Source organism: Leptodactylus fuscus, chromosome 2 (genome assembly GCF_031893055.1).
Source record: "Leptodactylus fuscus isolate aLepFus1 chromosome 2, aLepFus1.hap2, whole genome shotgun sequence".
Classification (NCBI taxonomy): Eukaryota; Metazoa; Chordata; class Amphibia; order Anura; family Leptodactylidae; genus Leptodactylus; species Leptodactylus fuscus.
Window position 1 is genome coordinate 251,814,860 of NC_134266.1, and position 10,000 is coordinate 251,824,859.

At 49.7% G+C, this 10,000-nt stretch overlaps 1 protein-coding gene across 1 annotated transcript in view; it reads right to left on the reverse strand.

Moving 5' to 3' along the window:
• The window catches only part of SGCG (sarcoglycan gamma), a 162,811-nt gene that overhangs the window by 151,689 nt on the left and 1,122 nt on the right, over nucleotides 1-10,000 (reverse strand). The window lies entirely within an intron of this gene.

Sequence of the window (10,000 nt, forward strand, 5' to 3'; positions counted from 1 at the left end):
AGAAAGAAAGAAAGAAAGAAAGAAAGAAAGAAAGAAAGAAAGAAAGAAAGAAAAGAGGAAGGAAGGAAGGAAGGAAAGAAGGATGGGAGGAAGGAAGGAAAGAAGGAAGGAAGGAAGGAAGGAAGGAGGGGAGGGAAGGAGGAAGGAAGGAAGTAAAGAAGGAGGGGAGGGAGGAAAGAAGAAAGGGAGGAAGGAAGGAAAGAAGGAAGAAAGTAAAGAAGGAGGGGAGGGAGGAAGGAAGGAAGGAATGAAAAGGTAATTTTGGATATTGCAGCTTTGGGGAGTCAGACTTGACATTTGTTTAAAGTTGATATCTACATAGTGGCATCTGGCCTGGCCACTACACAGAGAACAGCACTGTCTGCTTCCTGCTTCATTCTCTGTATATCAGTTATTGAGAACAGCTAAACAGTGGGGATGTCGGATGCCAGACCCTTCTAATCTGATATTGATCCTTTTTTAGGGTAGGACATCAATATTTTTAGCCCAGAAAACTGCTTTAAGCTAGACTGTCTCATATCCAGGTCTGTCCGGCCGCCAGCAAAGTATGTGTGCCGGCCGCTTCCATTCATTGCTATGGGTGCGTGCTATTCGAAACGGCCGTTTCGAATAGTACTCTCTCATCTCTATACACAACCACTTCACTTTGGATCCGATCTAGGTGTCTGTTTTGTATCTGTTTCCGATCATCTGTTTTTAAAGGGGTATTCCAAATTCGCTTGTTCACCAACCTGCATGCAGTATGCTCTGTTCACTTCCTGGTTTTCTCTGTGAATTGGTGGGCGGGGTTTCACTAGCTGTCTCCCAGACAAAGCCAGCTCTGCTATCTGCTATGTTTGCAGTCAGTAATGAGGGATGGTTGTAAATAAATTAGCACAGTATCACTGGAAGATGCACAATATAAAGCTGATGTAGCAGAGCTGGATTTGATAGGTGATGAGAATCCCTAGTTTACATGCTACAAGAATAACGAGTCAGCTTGCAGTAAACTCCGTTTTAGGTCTGTGCTAACGGACTCCCTATTAGCAAAATTCAATTAGCCGACTGATAAACTGGGAGATAAACAGCTCAGAAGTGCAAGCTGCTCCTGAGTCCTGAGCACTCAGCTCCCCCTCCCCTCCTGAGAGCAGGAAGCTATGTCACTTGTCCTGGGCGGAGAGATAAGATCACCCCCAGGTCCGTGGTTATGTGGTTATGGAAACGCAGTGTCAACAATGAAGTGAATAAATTAAGATAGTGGCCAAACAAAGCAGTTTTGCTGAAGCAATGTATTTAGGAAAAGTCTTAAATCCACATAAACTAGCAGTATAGATAGGATCCTTGAGATGGGACAACCCCTTTAATGTCCATTTTACATTTGTTTTTACTGGGGGGTTTTCCCATATCTGTCTCTTGGCAACAAATCCTTGAAAAACAGATAGGCCTTGGATGATATCTACGTGCCGTCCATTGTTTGCACTGATCCATAGATTTCAACGGGCGACTCGGGTCTGTGGACTAAATAGGAGGAACTGTTAAAAATGGAACGGATACATAAAAATCTGACATGTACACAAGTCCATAGAAAAGCAGTAATCCTAATACTATCCCAGAGCTGTCCAATACAAAGAAACAAAGACACCAAACTTACAAAAAAACACGTGTGAATAGACCCTTAAGATCCACAAAAGCAGCAAGTATATGTGAATATACAATACAGTGAGGCTGCAGATACCTTCCAATCTGAATATTTAGGGAGGGGGGAGCATTCGGGGCTAACAGAATATTATTGCTCTTACAACATCATTTCAGCGACGGCAATAGTAAAAAATTGTCAGCGCATAGACTCTGGTATTCAGTTCACATGAGACTGTATTCGGCAGAATACTAATAATAAAAGTATCAGCGTCTCTTTCTATTTTATTACACATTTCCTAAATCCTACAAATAAGTCGTAGCCGCACGTATTCCCGCAACTGCATCTTCTGGCGCCACCTCCTGGCTTGTAACAGAACAGCACAGCCTCTGCTACTTGATTGTTATTGAATCCTGTCAAGCAGAATTACTCTATATAAAACAATACCATAAAAGTCATGTACAGATATATATGGGAACATCTGGCGCTATATAAATACCACATATAAGTGGATCTTCCAATTATTCTTCCAGTGTCACAGATGTAATGTTACTAAGGGTGTTTTTTAAGCTTTTGCTGCCCCCCCCCAGACTTTAAAGGAGTGATACAAGATACCCTGCTCTCGAGATCATCGGGGTGCCCCCCATTAAGTGGATAGGTCATACAAGTCCTTTGTGGGTAGAAACACTAAGTGCACTAATAATGAGGAGTGCACATAAAATATAGGTAGGTGGCTGTAAAAAGTCCACCTGGGGGTGCCAAATGCCCCCACCGGATCTGGATTTCAGATAACTGTTCAGGATCGTCTTGGCCACAGTGTAAAAAAGTTGCAAAGAGCATCTCTAGCTCTGGAGGACCCGAACTGTCCTGCATTGCATAGACAACCCATTCATTTAAAAGGACAAGGGTGTAATGCTCTATTCTTCCTGCGACGGCGCTGCAGGAATATTGAGCACTTACTACTAGGTTTACACTTGATTACTGCGGGTCCTGGTAGGAGGAAACTTTATTCTCCAGTATCAAGATACCCTTTGAAAAGTGGGGATTGTCTAAAGCAGAGAAACTTTTTATCTTGATTTATAGGAAGTAGAAGAAAATTTAAAGTAAAGTAAAGTAAATTTAAAGTACATTTAGAGATAAAGCGGTTGGCCAGCTACAAATCAGGTTTTCATACTGATGACGTATCCTTGGGAAAAGTCATCAGTATGTGATCTGTTGGGGTCCAACACCCAGACCCTGCACAGATCAGCTGTTACAGCAGCCTCTGGGTACCAGAAGTTGCTAATGGATGAGTAGCGCCAGTTCTATTCAAGTAATACAACGCCTCTAGCGGCTTCTGGCGTCTTGGGGGTGCTGCAAAAGCTGATCTGTGTGGGGTCTGGGTGTCGTTCACCCAACAGATCACGTACTGATGACCTATCCTGTGCATCAGAATGAAAACTCCAAAATCAGCTTAAAATCCCGGACAGATTTTCCTCCCATTGTTTTCTACAGGAGGCAGTGATGGATGCTTCTTTTATTACGATGCTGAATCTTGCCGTGGAGTCCGTGGCTGATTCAGCCACAGAATCCCCAGCATAAAACTCATAACTGTTAACCCCGTCTTTTCAGCAAGCAAACCCTTAGCCAAATGCTGAAACTTTGCCACATTGCCAGAATTTGGAGAGGAAACGGGTCCTACGACCACCTCAAATTCCTCTCCAAATTCTGCTCTGTGAACCAAGTATTAATGAATTCTTTGTAATACTCAATTTCTCCTGTAGAGGCGCTGCAGGGAAACTGAACAGTTGCTGCTACTGTAGGTTGCCATACAAATTACAGCTGAATGTACCTAGACACCTTGTTTTATCATGGTAGTCTGTCATAATATAAAATCAGATGAGTGGTGGTCTAGGTGGTGGGATCTCAACCACGGGTTACTCTCTATTGAAATGAAGGTGAGTTACCGAACTGTAAGGCCCGGATCACATCTGTGCTTCCGTTCAGGGAGTCTGCTCGGAGACCCCCCAAACGGAAACCTATATGCATTAAATGCAGTTACCTGGGAAAATATGCGCGGACCCCGTAGACTATAATGGGGTCTGTGTTGTTTCCGCACGAAACGTCAAGAGGTAAGTCCTGCAAGCAGCACTATATGAAAATGGGACCTTCTGGTAAGTTTTTGGGTTTGCTCCTGACCCCTTAAGGGCTCCATAGAAATTAGATCATCCGGACCTGATAATCACAACCAGGACTATGAAGTTGGAGTTAGCGGAGTCATTTATGAAGAGTCCGGAGTCAGAGTTGGAGTTGAGATGTGAAAAAACAGAGAAGTCGGGGTCAAGGCCCTGATTTGGACAGTGTAAAGGGGGCTTCTGTCACTTCCCTGCTAGGGGAGTGAAGGATCAGACATGCCCAAAACTTTTGCTTCTATGAGAGATAACCTGACACCAAAGGTTTCTGACAGCAACTTACATCCCTCTCCCTATGAACTGAGCGTACATGTTACTGAAGGATCAAGAGGAATAGCTGTAGAGTGAACAACTTTAGAATGGCTTACAAATTAATCAAACACAAAATAGTGACATCTACTGGTAGAGGAAAGAAGTGCAACTTATCAGATAAAATCGTTCTATTTCATGCGCATAAGTCTTGAATAATAAAAAGTGGACTTCCACCTTAAATAAGAATCAATATTAAGTCAAATTTCCTGTAAAACCAACTCATCTTGGATACGTTTCACCTCTAATTATGATGTAATTTTCTAGAGTTTACGGTGCATGACGGAAAACAAAAATATAAGTAGCTTAATGGAAAATGTATTGTATTCCTCCATTATTACTCACCGGCATTCATCAACCAGAAAGTCAATTACCTGCAGCTTATTTACATGGCCGGCCCTGGAGAGCATTTTACAGGACGCCCACACATCCCTCTGATACAATAGTGTCATTGGATAGATGACATGAAGACATGCAGAAAATGCCAAGTCTACTTCCACTACTACACGTTCCGTCTCTCCGACAGTCGCAGCGGCTTCAGATTGACGGCTTCAATGGATTTTCGGTGTTTGTGAAGCAAGTTATCAGATACAAGTTCAGCTCTGCTACATTTTTATTGTAATCCTATAACTTAGCAGTGGGGGCGCTGTACACACTAGGGGACACGCTGAGATCTCTATAGGTAATGCAGGTGTCACACAGTGTGCCAAGTCACTATTACACAAGGTGGTAAAACTGCCTTATACAATGCCAAGTCCCTATCTGCACCCATATCAGTCATGCCAGGTGGTACAGGTGCATTATATACAATGCCAAATCACTGCCTGCACCAGTATATATCATGCCAGGTGGTGCAAGTATGTCATATACAGTATGGTGACAATTAACGGTTGTACAGATATACAACATGCCATGTAGCACAGATGTGTCATGTACAGTGCCACGATATGCCAGGTATAGTATAACATGTACCCATATAAAATATACCGGGTTGTGCAGGTATAACATGTCCAGAGCTAAGTCACAGCTTGCAACCATATACTGTACAGTATGCCATATAGTACAGATATACCATGTATAATACCAGGTAACTAACTGCATCCATATACAATATGCCAAGCGTTATAGGTAAAATATGTATAATACTAGGTTGTTACCTGTACCCATATACAATATGCCAGGTGATAACATATAATACGTATAATACCGGGTCATTACCTGCATCCATATACAATATGCCAGGTGATACACATATAATACGTATAATACCGGGTCATTACCTGCATCCATATACAATATGCCAGGTGATACACATATAATACGTATAATACCGGGTCATTACCTGCATCCATATACAATATGCCAGGTGATACACATATAATACGTATAATACCGGGTCATTACCTGCATCCATATATAATATACCAGGTGATACACATATAGCATGTACAGTGCTCCTCACTACATATAAAATGTTCCAGGTTGTGCAGATATAACGTGTACAATTCGTCACAACTTGCAACCAAATAGAGTACGTCAGGTGGCAAAGATATGCCATGTGTAATGCCAGGACACTACCAAGTGGTACAGATATAACATGTACAGCGATAGGTCTCTACATGCACCCATAAACAATTTGCCATTTTTGGCAAAATGAGTACCTACAGACATGTACAAATTTCCATGTTCCATGCTCAATACCAACTTACTGTCTGTACCTATATACATAACATATCAGGTAATACAACTGTGCCATGTACACAGCTACACCAGTCAGCGGGTGACCCTGGCACCCTACATCATGGCATCAGGGACACACATGGATTTTCTGTTGTAAAGTCAGAGGGTACCCACTAGTATACATGACTAATGTCTACCCTGGGCAACCTTTGTGCACAGGACTGGTGTCTACCCCAGGCTCCCCCTAGTGTACAGGACTGGTGTGTATCCCGGGTACCCCCTAGTGTACAGGACTGGTGTGTATCCCGGGTACCCCCTAGTGTACAGGACTGGTGTGTACCACAGGCACCCCCTAGTGTACAGGACTGGTGTCTACCCCGGGTACCCCTAGTGTACAGGACTGTTGTGTACCCCAGGTACCCCCTAGTGCACAGGACTGGTGTCTACCCCAGGCACCCCCTAGTACACAGGACAGGTGTCTACCCCGGGCGCCCCCTAGTGTACAGGACTGGTGTCTACCCGAGGTACCCCCTAGTACACAGCAATGGTGTCTACCCCGAGCACCCCCTAGTGTACAGGACTGGTGTCTACCATGGGCACCCCATAGTGCACACGACTGGTGTCTACCCCGGGCACCCCCTAGTATACATGACCAGTGTATTCCCTCGGGCATCCCCTGTGTACAGGACTGGTGTCTACCCCGGGCACCCCCCCAGTATACATGACCGGTATCTACCCCAGGCAGCCCTAGTGTACAGGACTGGTGTCTATCCCAGGCCACCCCCTAGTGCACAGGACTAGTGTCTACCCCCAGGCACCCCTGGTGTACAGGACTGGTGTGTACCCAGGTATCCCCTAGTGCACAGGACTGGTGTCTACCGCGTGCACCCCTAGTACACAGGACTGATGCATACCCTGGGCACCCCCTAGTGCATAGGACTGGTGTCTACCCCGGGAACCCCATAGAGTACAGGACTGGTGTCTACCTTGCGCACCCCTAGTGTACAGGACTAGTGTCTACCAAAGGCACACCTAGTACATTAGACTGGTGTATACCCTGGGCACCCCTAGTGTACAAGAGTCGTGTCTACCCAGGACAACCCCTAGTGTACAGGACTGGTGTCTACCCCGGGCACCCACTAGTGTACAGGACTGGTGTCTACCCCGGGTACCCCCTAATGTACAGGACTGGTGTCTACCCCGAGCACCCCTTAGTGTACAAGACTGGTGTCTACCCCGGGCACCCCCTAGTACACAGGACTGGTGTCTACCCCGGGAACCCCATAGAGTACAGGACTGGTGTGTACCCTGGGCACCTCTAGTACACAGAACAGGTGTCTACCCCGAGCACCATTAGTACATAGAACTGGTGTGTTCCCTGGGCACCCCCTATTACACAGGACTGGTGTCTATTAAACTAGCTTTGGCAATGCCAAATATCCATTCGGACGTGCCAATAAAGCCGATTTGATTTGATATCCCGGGCACCCCTAGTACACTAGACTGGTGTGTGCCCCGGGCACCCCTAGTGCACAGGAATGGTGTCTACCCCGGGTACCCCTAGTGTACAAGACTAGTGTCTACCCCGGGCACCCCTAGTACACTAGACTGGTGTATACCCTGGGCACCCCTAGTGTACAAGAGTGGTGTCTACCCCGGGCACCCCTAGTGCACAGGACTGGTGTCTACCCCGGGCACCCCTAGTGTACAGGAGTGGTGTCTACCCAGGGCACCCCCTAGTGTACAGGCAGGTGTATACCCCAGGTAGCTCCTAGGGTACAGGACTGGTGTCTACCCTGGGTACCCCTTAGTGTACAGGACAGGTGTCTACCCCGGGTACCCCCTAGTGTACAGGGTTGGTGTCTACCCCGGGCCCCCCCTAGTGTACAGAACTGGTGTCTACCCCGGCCACCCCCTAGTGTACAGGACTGTGACACCCTTGGTACACAGGACTGGTGTCTACCCCGGGCATCCCTAGTGCACAGGACTGGTGTCTATCCCGGGCACCCCTGGTACACAGAACTGGTGCCTACCCCGGGCACCCCTAGTGCACAGGACTGGTGTCTACCCCGGGCACCCCTAGTGCACAGGACTGGTGTCTACCCTGGGCACCCCTGGTACACAAGACTGGTGTCTATCCCGGGCACCCCCTAGTGCACAGGACTGGTGTCTATCCCGGGCACCCCCTAGTATACAGGACTGGTGTCTACCCCGGGCACCCCCTACTGTACAGGACTGGTGTCTACCCCGGGCACCCCCTAGTTTACAGGACTGTGACACCCTTGGTACACAGGACTGGTGTCTATCCAGGGCATCCCTAGTGCACAGGACTGGTGTCTACCCCGGGCACCCCTAGTGCACAGGACTGGTGTCTACCCTGGGCACCCCTGGTACACAAGACTGGTGTCTATCCCGGGCACCCCCTAGTGCACAGGACTGGTGTCTATCCCGGGCACCCCCTACTGTACAGGACTGGTGTCTACCCCGGGCACCCCCTAGTTTACAGGACTGTGACACCCTTGGTACACAGAACTGGTGCCTACCCCGGGCACCCCTAGTGCACAGGACTGGTGTCTACCCCGGGCACCCCTGGTACACAAGACTGGTGTCTATCCCGGGCACCCCCTAGTGCACAGGACTGGTGTCTATCCCGGGCACATCCTAGTATACAGGACTGGTGTCTACCCCAGGCACCCCCTACTGTACAGGACTGGTGTCTACCCCGGGCACCCCCTAGTTTACAGGACTGATGTCTGCCCCGGGCACCCCCTAGTGCACAGGACTGGTGTCTACCCCGGGCACCCCTGGTACACAGAACTGGTGCCTACCCCGGCCACCCCCTAGTGCACAGGACTGGTGTCAACCCCGGGCACCCCTAGTGCACAGGACTGGTGTCTACCCTGGGCACCCCTGGTACACAAGACTGGTGTCTACCCCGGGCACCCCCTAGTGCACAGGACTGGTGTCTATCCCGGGCACCCCCTAGTATACAGGACTGGTGTCTACCCCGGGCACCCCCCTACTGTACAGGACTGGTGTCTACCCCGGGCACCCCCTAGTGTAAAGGACTGGTGTCTACCCCGGGAACCCCATAGAGTACAGGACTGGTGTCTGCCCCGGGCACCCCCTAGTGTACAGGAATGGTGTCCCCTAGTGCACAGGACTGGTGTCTACCCTGGGCACCCCTGGTACACAAGACTGGTGTCTACCCCGGGCACCCCCTAGTGCACAGGACTGGTGTCTATCCCGGGCACCCCCCTACTGTACAGGACTGGTGTCTACCCCGGGCACCCCCTAGTGTACAGGACTGGTGTCTACCCCGGGAACCCCATAGAGTACAGGACTGGTGTCTACCACGGGCACCCCTAGTGCACAGGACTGGTGTCTACCCTGGGCACCCCTGGTACACAAGACTGGTGTCTACCCCGGGCACCCCCTAGTGCACAGGACTGGTGTCTATCCCGGGCACCCCCTAGTATACAGGACTGGTGTCTACCCCGGGCACCCCCCTACTGTACAGGACTGGTGTCTACCCCGGGCACCCCCTAGTGTACAGGACTGGTGTCTACCCCGGGAACCCCATAGAGTACAGGACTGGTGTCTGCCCCGGGCACCCCCTAGTGTACAGGACTGGTGTCTACCACGGGCACCCCCTAGTGTACATGACTGATGTCTGCCCCGGGCACCCCTGGTACACAGGACTGGTGTCTACCACGGGCACCCCCTAGTGTACAGGACTGGTGTCTATCCCGGGCACCCCCTAGTGTACAGGACTGGTGTCTGCCCCGGGCACCCCCTAGTGTACAGGACTGGTGTCTGCCCCGGGCACCCCCTAGTGTACAGGACTGGTATTAGCCCCGGGCACCCCCTAGTGTACAGGACTGATGTCTGCCCCCCTGGTACACAGGACTGGTGTCTGCCCCGGGCACCCCCTAGTGTACAGGACTGGTGTCTGCCCAGGGCACCCCCTAGTGTACAGGACTGGTGTCTGCCCCGGGCACCCCCTAGTGTACAGGACTGGTGTCTGCCCCGGGCACCCCCTAGTGTACAGGACTGGTGTCTGCCCCGGGCACCCCTAGTGTACAGGACTGGTGTCTACCCCGAGCACCCCCTAGTGTACATGACTGATGTCTGCCCCGGGCACCCCTGGTACACAGGACTGGTGTCTACCACGGGCACCCCCTAGTGTACAGGACTGGTGTCTATCCCGGGCACCCCCTAGTGT